Source organism: Gadus macrocephalus, chromosome 12, assembly GCF_031168955.1.
Source record: "Gadus macrocephalus chromosome 12, ASM3116895v1".
Taxonomy (NCBI): domain Eukaryota; kingdom Metazoa; phylum Chordata; class Actinopteri; order Gadiformes; family Gadidae; genus Gadus; species Gadus macrocephalus.
The window spans coordinates 15084987-15104048 of NC_082393.1; positions in this window are offsets into that span (position 1 = coordinate 15084987).

Sequence of the window (19062 nt, forward strand, 5' to 3'; positions counted from 1 at the left end):
CCCTCCACCCCCCCCTCTCTCTCTCCCTCCCCCTCCACCCCCCCCCTCCCCAGAAGATCCTATCATGAAACCCCCCCACTCCCCTTGCCCCAGTCTTCCAGGTCCGGTAGTCAGACCCCCATCCCCCTGTCCACAGGTCCAGTCGTCAGATCCCCCCCTCCCCACCCTTTGTCCCTGCAAACATTCTCTTCCCCTACCCTTCCTTATTCATATTGCTTAGAGAAGATCGGGAGCGGTGGGACGGGGGCTTCGATTTAACTAACAATAGAGAGGCAAGTGGCCTCGCTGTTGTTGGTTGGGTTGAGGTTCTTGTCTTATTGTTTTCTTCCCCTTGCCCCCTCCCACCCTCACACCTAGCCATGTGTTGAAACCAACATGTAAATTTAGTTAAGTGTTTGTATATTTGAGGGTCTGTGTGTCTGGATGCTGAAATGCAGAGAGCCACTCCCTAGTTGATATCGGCAAAACACGCAAATATTTGTGTAGATTGTAATCAATGTTTTTTGATTCACCAACATTAATAGTTTAAACGATCTGTAAATGTTCACATTTGTACTAAATTTGTTCTTCCTCTTCAGGCCTTTGCAACCCAAGCAGTGATGGATGCCCGGCATTCATGGTTTTAACCGGTGCCCAAGGCGGGAGTTAGCTCAACTGCTGTAGTTCAATTACAATAACATTTGTTTCAACCGATAACTTCTGAATTTTTCTTTTAGGTTCAGTTTTTGTTTAGTTTGTAGAATATCACCATATATTTAATACCCAGATGTGCATAATTGTTGTAAGTTTGAATGACTCTTTATTCTAACTAGTTTAGACGGTTTTGATTGACCTAGCTGAAGGTTCACCAGGTGTCAAGACGTAGGATTGTGGCACTTCCTGGGAGCCTCCGGGCCACACGTTAATCGACTAATCGTTCCTGCAGTGTTCTGAGGTGGTAACGGTGGGGCTCATGGGGAGGCCCCGGGAGAGTTGTCATTCGCGGGCTCACACAGGGAGAAATCGGGTAGGTCGGTAAGTCAGAAGGTTTAATTAATGTATCGATTTGATGTTGACCAACAAAAAACTAGATAATTATAATAATAAATACTGTTCATGTAATGGTATAGTTAGGTCTGGGACCTGCGTAGCTAAAAAAACTGTTTTGGAAATAGTAATGAACGTGTCCGGGACATGTATAGCTATAAAATAAGTCACTTTGCTAAGACATATTCACGTTTGATGTGGTATGCAGAAAGTGGCGATTTAATAAGGCATATTCACATTTGATGTGGTATGCGATGTACATAGGAGTGAATCAAAGTGTGGACAACATCAAATGCGAGCAATAGGTAGAATAAATGAAGATTAGGTCATCCAATATACATAGTTAGTGTAGGACAATCGGGTAGTATGATGAAGGTAACTGTTATTATGAGATACGGTTAACACAGAAGTGATGTTGCACATGCAAATTTTAACATTGTTATTTCCCTTTTACATCTTTCAATGCGCATGGCTGAAGCAATGCGCAAGGAGGGATGTAGTGTGAAATTAAATCAAAGTAGATACTGTAAAACAATTAAAATTAGAATTCATGGAAATATGTTTTTGAACAACTAACTGCTGTACATGAGTTTGTATTTCTGCAATAGAAGAAAAAAGTTCCAGAACCAGATGCAGACACACCTGGAGCCTACAAACTACCACCGCCGAGCAAGGACCAACAGTCACATGAGGAGATCAAATAACAGCAGGATTTGAATCACTCCGGATGGGTTGGTGGCCAGGGCGCTGGTATGATTACAATCCCTCAGGTTAGAATTGGCAGAGAACTCCGGCATTAATGACCCTTTCACAGGATGGATGGAGAATATGTTTGGGAGGTGGAAAGGCAGAATCCAGTAAGTGCCCGTCGCGGGAATAAATGCAGAGACCGTGTTAATTGTCACCGGCTGCCGTTGTATTCCCTGCGCACGAGGGCTACTGCATCTGCTGATCACCACAGCAATGGGCACTACAGAAGTGCCAAGTGCCATTCAGGCTTACATTACCTGAGGGGCCCGACCCTATCCAGCTGTAATATCTAGAATAGTCACACCTATACTATTCTAGTAGAATCAACTGTATTTAAGATAATCAATATCCCGGATTTACTTGAATAACACATTTTAAAACAACCATACCAGACTATGTTTGTTATTGTGTAGTGTTGCTTGGTTGCCAGTGCAACCCGTTATTTCTGAATCGCTGCATTGATAATGGTACTGTTGATCTTCCTTGAGACGGTTGTTTTACAGGCCACCTGTTACTGACACGACGACGACGGAGAACCTGTTTGGAGGCTCCCATGATGTAGGAGTAACCTCTCTGAGTTGAGCCCTTGACAAGGAGGGACGAGTCTTGGGTTCATGAATTACAGGCCCGACGGCGTCAGAAGAAACAATGGCTACGATAATAACAACGCCCAAAACCACCCACATGCAACAGCGAACCAATGCACGAAGATCACCTGAACCACCCGAATCCATGCTAGGCTATCAATAATCTTGAATTTTTTTTTAATTGTATTATGACAATTTTTACTTTACTTTTGCACATGATGAAAATTGTATGACCTTGTAGCACATGACCAAAAGTATTAGCTCAGGATTTCTATGAATGGTTTTGTTTGTGTGCTGTTTGGCCATGCGATTGTATGATAACAAGATTTATGTTCATTGTTGTATTGTTAAATAATGACCTGTATTCCCAATGAGACCCACAAGGTGAATGACGTCTCAGTATTATGAGCGCATTGTGGTTTTTTCCTCTATTCAAGAGTTTTCCACACAGTTGATGGTGTTGATGATTGATCCTAATTTGACTATGTTTTCGGTGTGGTAAATGGTGTTTATGATTTAAAATATTATTGTATGGTCATCTAAGATGACCAAGGAGGGATTGTTACGTATTTTAAGAATCTAATTAGCTACCCACACATAGACCCAATGATGCAGGACCAAACATATTAGCCGTAAATACCATACATAGCCACAAGGGGAGCAAGACCTTATTGGAGGCTGCTCCAGCCACAGATAGCAGCGCTTTTATATATACGAAGAAGCCGAAGCCAGTACGGCACCCCGGCCACGCCCACTAGGCCACGCCCACTTAACGGGCTCTTACCTGTGCACCCAGTGTGAAGAGACCAGAGAGAGATTTGCAGCGACACCCGCGAAGGGTCACGGGCCTCTGCCCGTGGCCCATAGTAGCCAGAGTTATTATCTCTCACACGTGTTCCACTCTTTAGCTACAATTCCCTCCGTATAGCTTCACTTACCATGCCGAAACATGCCGACGACTTTATAATAAATGAAGTGAGTTTAAAGCAACCCGGGATTGGACAACTTTCTTCGAGAATATGCAATATTATGTAATGTTATGGCCTAGCTGGCTACTGCATATCGAGAACAATCTGGGGATGAGGACATCCTAGAATATTATCGGTATTTCGCACACTGCCATCTCAATATATAGCCTAACATATACAAATATATCACTGTACTAGACACAAATGTATTTTCCACTAGCTAATGGTGGTCATTACATTGTAGTGAAACTAGTAAAGACAACACAGCTTTATGTTACAACGAAACATGGAGGCACTGCAGCTCTGATTGCTTAGACAGCCTTCAAACAGCCTTCAAACTCAAGCAAAGAAGAGGGAGGGGCTCGTTCTGCATACCTAATAGCCGGAGTGAATAACTAATAGCCGGAGTGAATGACTAATAGCCGGAGTGAATGACTAATAGCCGGAGTGAATGACTAATAGCCGCGGCTATTAGTCATTCAAAACCGTACGGAAACCGTACGGATTCCGTGCGGTTTTGCACTTTTACCGCGCCATTCTTGGGCCGGATTGTGGCCTTCTTGGCTTTCCATAAGATGCAGACGGTTTAGCGAGAACAGCACTTTATTTATGCCTAAAGGCTAAGGCAAGGAACCAGGGAACTCAGGTGACAACAGGGAACAGGGAACACGCAGGACGAACAACCACAATGATAGCACAAGGAACAAAGGAAAGACAAGGGCTTAAGTAACAAACACGAGGAACAGCTGAGACACATTAGGGGAGGGAACAGTAATCAACACAGGAGGGAAACACACCAAAACACGACAGACCATGACAGTACCCCCCCCCTTAAGGGTCGACTCCCAGGCGACCCACGACAAGCAAAAAAAACAAAGAAAGTCAAACCCAAAACGGGTGGGTGGAGGGGAGCCAGGAGGAGGGAATAAAAAAAAAATGGACTGGGGCAGAGCGGAGGGACGTCAGGCGGGCAGCCAGAAAACTGCCCCAGGGCATGGCAGGGAGCCTCAGGCGGACGGCCTGGGGGGCAAGCAGAGGCAGAGTGAAGGCGGAACCCTTCAGGAGGCCGGCGGCAAGGACGATGAGGGCTCAGTCCCTCATGAGGCCTGCAGCGGCAAGGAAACCCCTCTGAAGGCCAGCAGTGGCGAAGGCGGAAACCTTCAGTAGGCCGGCGAAGGCGAGGTAGAGGGCGGGTCCCCTCAGGAGGAAGGCGAGGTGGAGGGCGGGTCCCCTCTGGAGGAAGGAGAGGTAGAGGGCAGATCCCCTCTAGTGGAAGAGCAGGTAGAGGGTGGGTCCCCTCTGGTGGAAGGCCAGGTAGAGGGTGGGTCCCCTCTGGTGGAAGGCCAGGTAGAGGGCGGGTCCCCTCTGGAGGAAGGCCAGGTAGAGGGCGGGTCCCCTCTGGAGGAAGGCCAGGTAGAGGGTGGGTTCCCTCTGGAGGAAGGCCAGGTAGAGGGCGGACCCCCTCTGGAAGGCAAGGTAGAGGGCTGGTCCCCTCTGGAGGTAGGCGAGGTAGAGGGCGGACCCCCTGTGGAAGGCGGGACCCCTCAGGAAGGCAAGGTAGAGGGCTGGTCCCCTCTGGAGGCAGAGGGCGTGCCCCTTCCAAGAGGTTTGGAAGGCGGGACCCCTCTGGAAGGCCTTTGAGAGGAACCCCCCTCGGGACGGAGTGGAGGAGGGCCCCCACAGGCAGGGGCGGAGGGCGTGCCTCCCCTGGACGGTCTGGAGGGCGGGCCACCTCCGGCAGGAGCAGAGGGCGGACCTCCACAGGCAGGGGAAGAGGCCGGTCCCCCTCTCGAAGGCGAGGAGTGGGCTCAGGAACCGGACAGGGCTCGGGGACCGGAGTCAGTGCGGGGGCTGGAGTGTCAGGAGGAACCAGGTGGTACCCCAAACTCACCACCCCCACTCTGATTGTCCGCAAGGGAGGAGGCTGGTAGCTAGGAACCGGGGGCAGAGACTGGTAGCTAGGAACCGGGGGCCGAAGCTGGTAGCTGGGAACCGGGGGCAGAGGCTGGTAGCGGGGGGCCGGGGGCAGAGGCTGGTAGCGGGGGGGCGAGGACAGAGACTGGTAGCTGGGGGCCGGGGGCAGATGCTGGTAGCGGGGAACCGGGGGCAGAGTCTGAGAGCGGGGAACCGGGGGCAGAGGCTGAGAGCGGGGAACCGGGGGCAGAGGCTGGTAGTGGGGAACCGGGGGCAGAGGCTGGTAGTGGGGAACGGGAGGCAGAGGCTGGTAGCGGGGAACCGGGGGCAGAGGCTGGTAGCGGGGAACCGGGGGCAGAGGCTGAGAGTAGGAGCGTGGAGGCTTAGGCCGGTCACAAAAGTCCGGTGGCACCGGCATGTAGCTCTCAGGCCAAAAGACTGTGGGGCTGAGCAGCTCCACAGCCCACTCGGGCAAGGCGTCCTCCAACTCAGGCCTTGACGAAACAGCCCTGCGTGTACGTTTCACGATAGCCTCCTGCTCCTTCTTGCTGGGAATGTTCTTCCAGAAATCCATTTCTTTCATTATGAACCACAATAAATCCTCCAACTCACGGCTAAATTGAGCGTCCGCTGGGTCCAATGTTGGTGCTATCATTCTGTTAGGGGTTGAGGGTGCAGGCAGGAAGGTAGGACCCAGATGCAGACGGTTTAGCGAGAACAGCACTTTATTTATGCCTAAAGGCTAAGGCAAGGAACCAGGGAACTCAGGTGACAACAGGGAACAGGGAACACGCAGGACGAACAACCACAATGATAGCACAAGGAACAAAGGAAAGACAAGGGCTTAAGTAACAAACACAACGAGGAACAGCTGAGACACATTAGGGGAGGGAACAGTAATCAACACAGGAGGGAAACACACCAAAACACGACAGACCATGACCGTATCTGTCCTAAAATATTGCATTTCCCATTCAGATAATAAAGATTACAACCCAGTCGCCAAGAAAAAACGTCGACGGTGTACGTTTCCATGAACACTGGAGACGTACTATTACAACGTAAAAACAGCGTGTTATACCTACAGTATCCACGCGTGCCGCTGTGGAGGCGGGTTTCGGGGTTTGGGTTTCACGGCTTTCACGGCAAATTGTGGACACGATTGTTTAGGGGGGGGGGGGGGGGGGGGGTAGACTGTTGTTGACCGGGAGGGAGGGGGGCGACACGTTTGTTGAGGGGGGGACGACGACACGATTGTAGGGGAGGGGGGGGGGGGAACACGTTAGTTGAAGGGGGACGACGACGACGACACGTTTGTTGAGGGGGGGGAAGACACGTTTGTAGGGGGGGGGGGCACGCTCGACAACGAGAGTTGGTTTTTATTGAACGCTCGACAACGAGAGTTGGTTTTTATTGAACGAGACTTCAACACGGAACAGCTGCACGAAACGATGGTCACGTCACTCTCGGTGACGGTGTCGACAACAATGAACACACGAACAATGTTAATAGAACAACACACAACCACATAACATCCCGAACCCATCAACCCCACTTAATCCTAACAACAAAACAAGTTAACAAAAGCCCCATTTGTCAACTGACAACCCCAATTCCCAGAATCCCCCGCGGCTCCGGAACACGGCGTAGTTTATATTAATCTTTATTATCCGAATGGGAAATGCAATATTTTAGGACAGATACACCATTAAACGCGTTTCTAATGACATTTCTAGCGAGAAATGTAAATTTTCCTTACATAATCTTCAGTCAGTGAATGTGTATGATCTTTATTAATCTTTATTATCTGAATGGGAAATGCAATATTTTAGGACCGATTCACCGTTAAATGTGTTTCTAATAACATTTCTAGCGAGAAATATACTTTTTACTTGCATAATCTTCAGTCAGTGATTGTGTCTGATCTTTAGTTTTATAGTTATTAGGATTTGATCGGATCGCTCGCATGTTTCAACGTCAGGTTGTTAGGCTGCTTTCGCTACACTAGCAGCTCACGTGCTTCCTGCGTTTGTGTTATTAAACTGTTACTTTATGTAACTTTTAATGATATCATCTTGTTAGAAACACGTATATCTGAGAGGCAACCCAGTCGCCAAAAGCATTCGTTGACAGTGTACGTTTCGTGAACACTGGATTACGTCGCATTTCAACATAAAATAGCGTGTTATACACACACAGACACGCACGCACACACACACACGCACAGACACACACAGACACACAGACACAGACACACACACACACACACACACACACACACACACGCACACGGTGCATTTCGCTGCAAAAACAACAACAACAACAAAATATTCCCTCAAATATTATTACTAAAGAACCGTTTTCCAAAGAACGAAATGTGAACCAATGCATTCTGAATGGGAGTGTTTCTCCGATTAAATATCATTAATCTCCGTGCGTTGGGTGGTATTCTATTTTTTTCAACGGGGCTGCATCCAGTCACTTGACCGTCATGCTGCTATGGTGGTTGCTATCGACCGCCCCCTCTAATCCTTACATGGCTCTAAAAACCACGCGGCAAAGGAGCTGCCGTAAATTGTGTTGTTTTTGTCGTAAACTGGGGTCCGACGGTTAAAAAATAGACAGATATTCCGAGGTATCCTTAAAAGGCAGCTTGGATGTTTTTATTTTCTGCAGTTTAGACTTCTTCTATAACCTATTTTTGAAAGCAAAACACCAAGTTCATTGATTTAACGAGGCAGGGTTATTTGAAACAATTTATTCAATAAATATTTGTGAGAGGTCATTCCTTCTCCTGAGTTTGCTTCCTATTTATGTCTAGTGTACACCCCTACTGTCCAAAAGCATCCCCCCCCCCCTCCCCATATGGATTTGGAGAGTTGTTGCCACGTCCCAGTGGTGGAAGTATCATATAATATGAAAGAGGGCATTCAATTATACTACAATGATCAATTAGGAGGCCGAAGCCCTAAAGGAAGTGATGCAATAGGTGACTGAGGCGAGAACATTTAAGTAAACTGTACCTTGGGCAGTTGCGTTGCTAGACCTAGAGTTTTACTGGGGCACAGGCCCCCAACTGCCAATACTTATTTTATTTTATTTTATTACGTGGGCACAATATGAAATAGATGGATACAGAAGGGTATGTACGAGCTTCAAAATCATTGTCACTGTCATACTGTAGGCTATATTAAAGCACTGGTAAAGGTAAAGATTCAAAGATAGATTCATGAGTACCGTACAATGATATGTATTTAAACACATACACATCTCAAAGATTTACAAATAAGGTAACTGACAAATAAACAAAAAGTCTCTTTATGACCTTCACCTCTTTATCAGGAGAAGTCTACACATCTATATTTATTTAGAAGCTGTGTGGAAACAGCATAATTTTGCCAGAACGACATGGACTATAAAGGCCAGAAACAAGGTTTAAAATATAATTTCTGACTTAAGGTGAGGTGGCTCATTGTCACCAATCAACCTGGAAAATGTTATAGAACATCAAAGATCTTAAATTTAACTAAATAAGGCCATACACTGCTGCATAGAGCCTTTTTAAATTATTATTTTTTCACTATTAAGCTGTATCGCCACGCCTTCATGGTGGCAAAGCGGTCAATAATTTGGCTTAGACTCACTTTGCATAGTTGCTCCCTTTCAATGGACAAAAGAGAAAGTTGGTGAAGCCTTCCTTGCCCCATGGTTGACCTAAGCCAGGTGTGGAGCCTTCTCAACACACTGAAAGATTGCTCACAACTACAACTGTTAACAGGAATTGTGAGTGCAATCTGAATTATCTGTTTCAGTGTTGGGAACATTGTTGGATCCAGTATGTTAAAAACACCCTGTATATCCATAATTTCCTTTTTAGTGTTAAGGAAATTTTTGGCCACTAAAACTTCCTCAAATTTTGAAGATTATTCATTTTCCGTGTGTGTGTGTGTGTGCGTGCGCGTGCGTGCGTGTGCGTGTGTGTGTTATAAAACGACAGGCTACAGACGCTCAGTATTGAAAAACTGGTGCTATTTATGTGGGCAACATTCTCTAACAGCAATCAAGTTGTCATTGTTTGTGTCAAACAAGTTGTGCATTTGTTGTAACGTTAAATCAGGAGATGACTATACTCTGCGCTGTTTCCAGCTCCCGTGGTTTCCAACTAAACATTCAGAAGAGTCACATGGACGAATCCGGAAATAACTGATTTTTTTCATTGGTTGTTGCGTTAAATCTTACCCAGATACAGTAGTGCTATTTTCTGATTGGCTTTTATGTGGCCCCTTTCGTTTTTTGATTGGCTGGTAAGTGGCAGGCTCGACTGAAGACTCCCGAGGCAGCAGGAGATGCACTTGATGAATCCTGCCGATTCCATAGCGAGAGCGGCGCTTCTGCAGATTAATTTAATGATGATCAATGGAATTTTACTGGGGCACTGGAGACTTTTACTGGGGCACGTGCCCCAGTAAAAAGGGCCTGACGACGCCTCTGACCTTGGGGTCTCTTATATATCAAAGGGGGTTTCAAAGGACGCATACGCTTCAACCTGTGGCTCCAGCCCTACAGGAAATGACTCAGCAAGTGCTCCATCTCGTTGCACCTGCACCCAGCGGCTCGCTTGCAAGATTTTGGCCTGAAGTTCTTCCCAGACCTATACCCTAACAGTCCAACATGCATATCTGAGAATCAGGCCTCTCTTCAATAATGACAAAATGTTATGAGAGAAATACAGATTCACTTTTTGTTATCTCATAAGCGGCGTGGTGCCGGCTCCTTTTGACCTTTTGACCCCAGACTTCAAAGACGTGGCCACAGGCCAGCTGTGTCTACACACATTAAGCCACAAATGTACACCTCCATCCCGCAAAAAATGGGGCCTAGAAACTAACCTCTGTCTTATGTACATTGACTGTACTGTTGGAGGTCACGCCCCTTTTCCGGCCTTTTCGAGATAGCTAGGGATGCTAAAATGTTTACACACATTTCCCGGGGCCCCGAGAACGACATATCCAAGATTTGTAGTTCTAGCCCATAGAGAAAAAAAGTTTTCCCAAATGGACTGTCATTTGGACAAAGCCCCTTCAGAAGTGTTGCCTGCGAGACCTAATGGTTCAGAATGTGGTGGAAAAACAGTTTTTGAGATAGGAAGGTCCTACCGCCCTGAAATTTGAATACCATATTCTAGGGCCTAACTGGGACCCCCGCACCGAAACTTGGCCCGGTCGGACCCCGAGTGCAGGAAGGGGGGGCCTGGACTTTCATAATCTTCGCTCGGTGAATGTAAAGGATGTTTGGTCGGATGTTATGACGAAGAATCATAATGTGAATGGGAATATTCTATTAATGTCTTGATATCATCTTTCGTCTCAACACTTCTGCTGCAGCCGCTTAAAGTCTCACTCCGAGAACCTTAAAATATGAATCAATCCATTAGAAGTATGAAAATATCTTCCCGGTCGTGCAACAGGGCAAACAAGGTGTCCTTTGACATCTACGTTTCGAGACGATTGCAACAGTGCCACACATGATCCTATTTGAATATGTTTCGGGGTAGTAATTAGCTGTCGATTTTGGAGGCCTTTATCAATAATAACCAGCTATAGATTTGCTTCCCGATGGGGATTTTTGACAAATTACATGTTAATTAGCATCTACACGTTAAGCTGAGTCCAATGAGATCAAGCTCGCCCTCTTGCTACACCGAGATCATGTCCTAGACCTAGGTGTACCATGTAAAATACATGTTACCATTAGCTAGAGTGTCATGCTTGGTGTCATTGGACTCAGCTCAACGTGTAGATGCTAAATAACATGTCATTTGTCACTTTTTTTTATCGGGAAGCAAATCAATAGCTGCTCATTATTGATTAAGGCCTCCAATTTCGACAGCTAATTACTACCATTAAACATGTTCGAATATGCTCATGTGTGGCACCGTTGCAATCGCCTGGAAGTGTAGATGTTGAAGGACACCTTGTTCGTTCTCCTACGCCACGGGGAAGATATTTACATGCTTCTGATTGACTAATGAATTGATTCAGCTATTCCCCCAGAAGTCTGGGGCCAAAAGGTCAAAAGGAGACGGCACCAGCCCCGTTGAAAAAAATAGAATACCACCCAACACACGGAGATTAATGATATTTAAATGATTATGACAATGAAGTCTTTATTTGCATGGGTTTACATTTCGTTCTGTGTAGCATGGAAAAATCGGAGAAACACTCCCATTCAGAATGCATTGGTTTACATTTCGTTCTTTGGAAAACGGTTCTTTAGTAATAATATTTGAAGGAATATTTTGTTGTTGTTTTAGCAGCGAAATGCACCGTGTGCGTGCGTGTGTGTGTGTGTGTGTGTGTGTGTGTGTGTGTGTGTGTCTGTGTGTGTCTGTGCGTGCGTGCGTGTGTGTGTGTGTGTGTGTGTGTGTGTGCGTGCGTGTGTGTGTGTATAACACGCTATTTTATGTTGAAATGCGACGTAATCCAGTGTTCACGAAACGTACACTGTCAACGAATGCTTTTGGCGACTGGGTTGCCTCTCAGATATACGTGTTTCTAACAAGATGATATCATTAAAAGTTACATAAAGTAACAGTTTAATAACACAAACGCAGGAAGCACGTGAGCTTCTAGTTTAGCGAAAGCAGCCTAACAACCTGACGTTGAAACATGCGAGCGATCCGATCAAATCCTAATAACTATAAAACTAAAGATCAGACACAATCACTGACTGAAGATTATGCAAGTAAAAAGTATATTTCTCGCTAGAAATGTTATTAGAAACACGTTTAACGGTGAATCGGTCCTAAAATATTGCATTTCCCATTCAGATAATAAAGATTAATAAAGATCATACACATTCACTGACTGAAGATTATGTAAGGAAAATGTACATTTCTCGCTAGAAATGTCATTAGAAACGCGTTTAATGGTGTATCTGTCCTAAAATATTGCATTTCCCATTCGGATAATAAAGATTAATATAAACTACGCCGTGTTCCGGAGCCGCGGGGGATTCTGGGAATTGGGGTTGTCAGTTGACAAATGGGGCTTTTGTTAACTTGTTTTGTTGTTAGGATTAAGTGGGGTTGATGGGTTCGGGATGTTATGTGGTTGTGTGTTGTTCTATTAACATTGTTCGTGTGTTCATTGTTGTCGACACCGTCACCGAGAGTGACGTGACCATCGTTTCGTGCAGCTGTTCCGTGTTGAAGTCTCGTTCAATAAAAACCAACTCTCGTTGTCGAGCGTTCAATAAAAACCAACTCTCGTTGTCGAGCGTGCCCCCCCCCCTACAAACGTGTCTCCCCCCCCCCTCAACAAACGTGTCGTCGTCGTCGTCCCCCTTCAACTAACGTGTTCCCCCCCCCCCCCCCCTACAATCGTGTCGTCGTCCCCCCCTCAACAAACGTGTCTTCCCCCCCCCTCCCCGGTCATCAACAGTCTACCTCCCCATCCCCCCCCTAAACAATCGTGTCCACAATTTGCCGCGAAAGCCGTGAAACCCGAAACCCGCCTCCACAGCGGCACGCGTGGATACTGTAGGTATAACACGCTGTTTTTACGTTGTAATAGTACGTCTCCAGTGTTCATGGAAACGTACACCGTCAACGTTTTTTCTTGGCGACTGGGTTGAAGATTAATATAGGCTACTTAACAATTTCACCAAATGCTAGGAGAACGTCTCGCACCAGTTTGTGCTATTCCTCCATTCATTTCGAATGGAGAAGAAAGCGTGTTCAGGGTCACGCTTTCGTCATGCAAAGCGTGACCCTGAACACGCCTTGCCATGTGGACCAACGTATCTATTTCACGCCTTTGCGTGATTCCGGGTTGATCTATCAACGCATGTGTCTAGTTTTAATGTGATGTATTTTGTGTATGTCCAGTCAGACTTGTTGTTTCCCTTGTTCTGTCTGGTCTTGTAGGCTATACTATGTGAGCCGAATCACCGAAATGAATTCCCGATGATTTGTGTCGTTTGGTATTAATAAAAACTTGACTAGGCTATATATCTATCTAGGCTATTCATTAACAATTATTCGCCAAAGGCGAAGTGAATAGTGGGGAATAGGAGCCTGCGGTGAATAATTGTTAATTAAATGTTTTAGTATGTACTACACGTGAACACCAAAAATAAACAAGATAACACTTTTTGCAGGGATTCATTTGTTTTTATTAGTGGTTTATTTGTTGTTATTAGCGGACATTTGGCGATGAAAACAATATCGAGTTTGAGATGTCAATCATGGGACATTGCCCAATATCCCGAGATAGCGAACCAATCAAATTGCTCCATCTTAGCAGTGGTGTATAAAGTACTCAAAAGCCATACTTAAGTAAAAGTACAGATACCTTACTGGAAAATTACTTAAGTAAAAGTAAAAGTCACCTTTTAGAATAGTACTTAAGTAAAAGTATTAAAGTATCTGATCTTTACTGTACTTAAGTATCAAAAGTACTTTTCTGATATTAAATGTACTTAAGTACTGAAAGTAAAAGTACAAGTAACCGTTATCGAAACTCCTCCCTATAACTGCCCTCGTCCAATCATGCCTTGGCACTAACTGGCTAGATAGATACCTCGCCAGAGATGGAATAAGAATGAATAATCTTTATAGGTTATTAGCTAGCTTGAAATATTATATACAAATATTACCCAGCGGTGAAAGAACCTTACTAGTTTAAAATGTTGTGCTGGTGGTATTTATTTTGAGGTCGTGAAGTTTCAAATTTTTTGATTGAGACCTGTATGATTTTGCTTCGATTATTGTTGTTTCCCCTTCGTTGTTGATCTTTTTTGAAAACATCCTTCCACTGCATATTGCAGTCCATTTTGCCATGATCTGGATGCTGTCGCGGAGTTACTCCAAAAAAAAATCACTGACACTGACAGATATCGTAGCCCGACCTATTATCCCGCAAGCGCTGGTACACGTTACTTAATATTGATTTTGGTGTCATCCAGGATCGCGGATTTTCGGAAAACTTAAGTCCCTGCCCAAAAAGGGTATTTAAATTAGCTTTGTAGCAAAAATGGCACATATACAGCGTATTGAAGTGTATAAGATAGTGTTGCAATACTGCGTGTAGCAGTCTGTGTTCTACCACAGTCCCCGACGTTATTCTCATATCTCTCATGATTCTTTTTTTTTTTTCTAAAGATGAGTTGATTTTGTAACGAGTAACGGAGGTTTCAAGGGAAATGTAGCGGAGTAAAAGTATCAGTTTTCTTCGCAAAATGTAGCGAAGTAAAAGTAAAAGTACAGAGAAATATAAGTAGTAAAGTAAAGTACAAATATCCAAAAAAACTACTTAAGTACAGTAACGAAGTATTTCTACTTCGCTACTATACAACACTGCATCTTAGGAGGTTCACGTGTAGCATATACTAACTATACATAATATCTATGTATTTATCTATGTATCTATTTAATCTGTTGAACCCTCTCTTACTAGTCTCTACTCTCAATGGTCTCAATGCGGCCAAGTCGATAATGTAACACATTTCTGAGCACAATGTAATGTTACAGAGCTCAAAATTTTGGATTACCTATTATGTAATGAAGAAAGCAAAATAATTTTCTCCTTATATTACGAAGCAAGCATAATCATTATCTACTTATAAGCCGCTTTCACACATGTCCTCTGCATGTTTGCCGCATTTGTATATCAGGAGATTCGACCCTGAGGACGATTCACACTTGATACTATATGCGGACATCAATGTCATTTAGACATCAGTAGGATCAACAGGGGGTTTAGGGGGTGAGCTTGCAAGGGGCAGGATATGACGTAGTGTCTAAGTTCGCAAGACGCGGGCTAAGTCTGGCCGCTGTCACTGTAGTTGTTTTGGTTTGACCACAGACAAAACGGAGGCAGAACAAAAGGCAACATGCTGATTATCATTTAGGGGGTCACTGTTCCGTCATCTATAACTAGTTTGCAAATTAAATGGAGTCGGAATCCTTTGTAAAAGACAGGTAACTTTAATGAGCAATCTCGCACATCGTCGCTTGTTCTCTCTAGTCACGTAGCACATACAGGAAGTACAAGTGCAATGCATCTTGGGCAACGTAGTCCTTTAACCACAGGAAATCTTTTGCAATGTAAATCTCCACAGTAATAACCCTTTGAATATGCAATTAGGCACATTAAATGCATCTAAATAAATGTATCTTGTAAACAAACGTTGCAATGTAAACAAATGAATATTCAATATTAACTCAAAAAATTTGCAAATGTTAAAGTTACAACAGTCAATCAATGACATACCGAAGCGTCATCAACACGGCCACGGAAGTGGTATGAGAAATACAAACTTTCTACTCATTCACAAATCAGGTAATTTACAATTCCTACAGAGAAAATACTACCTCAGGGGTAGTATTATTCAGGAGATTCTAGGGTACAAATATCAGGATATGTTGTATGTTCACACATACGGCCCATCAGGAGAATAGCAGGAGAATATCAGAACTTACACGTGTGTCTGAAATCAGCTAGTCTTTCAGCATTTTATTACAATCCGTGTACAATCCGCAAGATTGCGGATTGTACATTGGCTACCTAACGTGAGAGTTTAAGATGTTGATTGTTTTATTTTTTTTACCAGAAGAAAACGTTGTTGAGATTAAACATCTCTACAAGTGACCTGGCCAAGAAAGGCAGCAGTAGCCTACAGTCACAAATAGCATACACACAAAAAATTACAAAAATAAAACAACTAACAGTTGGCCATGGGATATCAGTATCGCAAGACATTTCGGGAGGCTCAAGGAGGAGAGTTATATTAAGTTTAAACAACAAAGTGTCAAGACATTTCGGAAGGCTCAAATACACCATACTGTGTCATTGACATGTTGTCGTTCTGTGTTACAGGGACGCTTTCTCTTTAAGATCACGTGACTTGTGTGTTGATATGCCGGTCAGCGCGTTGTTTGAATTAAACGTTTTTTAGATGATAAAATGAAAGACCTGCCGTAGCGTTGCCGACGTGAGAAACGACGTGAGAGTTTGTCAATTTGTCAATATCGCAAGACAGTGGGGGATGCTCAAGGGGGTGCTAATATTAAAAAATAAATAAAGTTTTGCTAAAAAAGTGTAGTCTATAAAAGACATAACGTCTCAGCTGGGAGAATGTGTCGACGGCGGGGCTGTTATCTCGATCTTGCCGTTGTCTTTCAACGTCTGCGTCCACTCGCGCGTGTGTGCAGTGTGTGTCTGCGCTTGCATGTGTGTGTGTGCGGAGCCGGCCCTGGGCATAGGCAGTATAGGCAAATGCTAGGGGCGCCGTCATCCGCGGGGGGTGCCGAAAACGGGGGGAGAAAAAAATATATATAAAAAGAAAATTATATATATAATTATAAATACTACTTTTTTTTTTTTATCAGTGCCATTACTACTATTATTTCGAAATATTATTTAACAGCAACATAAAGTCATAGCAAAGACTATTAAATAATGGAGAAGCCTTTTTTCTGGGTGCCTGCCTGGCTCGTTGCTCTGTACCTGGCCTCTGTGAGGGGGGCGGGGTCAAGAGGCCAGCTGCCTGAATCTGACCGGGCCGTGACCCCAGACGAAGAAAAAGATTAATGACACTGTATCGGAATTATATCCAAAAGACTGAAGCCATCCGGCGCCCAAGGAAGGAAAAGAAGGAAAGAAGAGGAGGAAAAACGTGATAAAGATAGAGGTACAGTAATGTCAATGTGATGAAGTGCATGAAATTAATAGTTTAATGCATCGTAGTTACCGTTGTTGGAGCAGAGTGTTAGCTTGCTAGCTTGCTTCGAACGATAGCAACATTGTTTAATAATCAATAAATAGCTGAGTCGACGTGTGTTAATGTTACTCCACCTTAAATTCATCAGGGACGTTTGGAAACTTAACGTTAGGCCTGTTCAGGTGTTATTTTACAGGTGTCTTTCCTGCTTGTATGTCAGTTAAAATCGTTTTAGTTGTCCAACCCCTTTGTAATCCTTTGTAATCGGGTGGTTGTAAGCATTTGGTTTTATGTGTCACAGTTTATGTTTGCTAAAGTTTACATTAGTGTTAAAGTGCAGTTTACTGTTAATATTTCATACCTTAGCTTTCACATATCATTCATAGGCTATATATACATATATATTCATTTCACTGCACTTTACTGGTTTTTGCACTGTGGTTAGACTGAATTGCATTGCATTGACAATAAAGTTGAATGAATCTCATCCCATTTTCATTATTAGTCTATATTAGTCTCATGTATAGCTCAACAAGCATCTGTTTTTTTAATTAAAATTTAACATGCAGTCGTCACATATACTTCTCTTCTCTCTTCAGATGCACTTTTAAAATATTTCAGTACCACCCCCAGTGACACAGCATCAGGTGCTGCTGTCCTGTCTACCTCTGCACAGCCCTAATACATTATTGTATTTTTTTTATAATTCAGTTGAGTGCTTGTTTAATCTCTGGTTAGAACCAAACTAGATAAACCATACTACATTAAATTGTATTTACAATAATTTGAATCTGAACTCTATCTCTTTTTTTGCTTATGAATGCCTTTAGTAAACATCATGCACTTCTTTGCAGTATTTTGTGCATACCTTGTTGTATGAGTGATTCATTGTCACTTGTTTTGCAAGACCTTTTTTTACTGCAAAGTGTTTAATTATTAAATGTTCTAACGTCTGCAGTATTTTGTGCATACCATATTGTATTTATGATTCATTGCTTGTTACTTGGTTTGTAATACGTTTCGTGTGTTTAATTTTCTATCTAAAATCAAAGAGTCTCAAAGACAAAGCTTTGTAGCTTCTCTGAGTTTATGAACATTGGTAGTCGAATTTACTGTGCGACCCAAAGGGGTAGGGGGCGCCAGCAAAAATCTTGCCTAGGGCGCCAAATTGGTCAGGGCCGGCCCTAGTGCGGTGTGTGTGTATGCGATGTCCTGCGCTGCCTTTGTCTTGAAACGTCTGCGTCGTGTTTGCGGTGTGTGTGCTCGTGTGTGTGTGTTCATGCGTGTGTGCGGTGTGTGAGTATGTGTATGCAGTGTGTATGTTTGTGAGTGCGTGCGGTGCACGTGTGCGTTCGCGCGTGCTGTGTGTGTGTGAGCTGCAGGCTGCTTGGCACATGCACACTGACCAAGTGTGCCGGCGTAACTTGTCCGACAGGCTTGCTATTATATAATAGTAATTTAAGATAAGATAGTAAGATAGTAAAATAAGATAGTAAGATAAGATGTCGGCTCACGAACATGCACATAAAATAGTGTTTGTGTGAATGTGTGTGTGTGTGTGTGTGTGTGTGTGTGTGTGTGTGTGTGTGTGTGTGTGTGTGTGCGTGTGGTGTGTGTGTGTGGTGTGTGTGTGTGTGTGTGTGGTGTATTTAACGTGTGTGTTTAACAGTGCTGCAAGAGAGATACTCATTAAGTTTGGATAGTGCACTAATTAACAGCTTCGTTAAGACTGGAGTAGATCTCCTGCTAGGCAATGGTAACACAACCTGACATGCTGTCAAACACGCACACACACACACACGCACACACACACACACACACACACACACACACACACACACACACACACACACACACACACACACACACACACACACACACACACATAAAGCATGGTACAGACTTTTTCTACACATGTGCAGACACTCATGTACTGATTTATGTTCTATTAATGTTCTTCTTCGTAACCAGCTTAACAAACCTCCATTGATCTCCTCCTCTGGAATCAGATTCATGCTATTTCCATTATATCATTAGTATTAATATTATCATCCTGTTTTCACAATCTTTCAACAGTAATTGTGTCACATCAA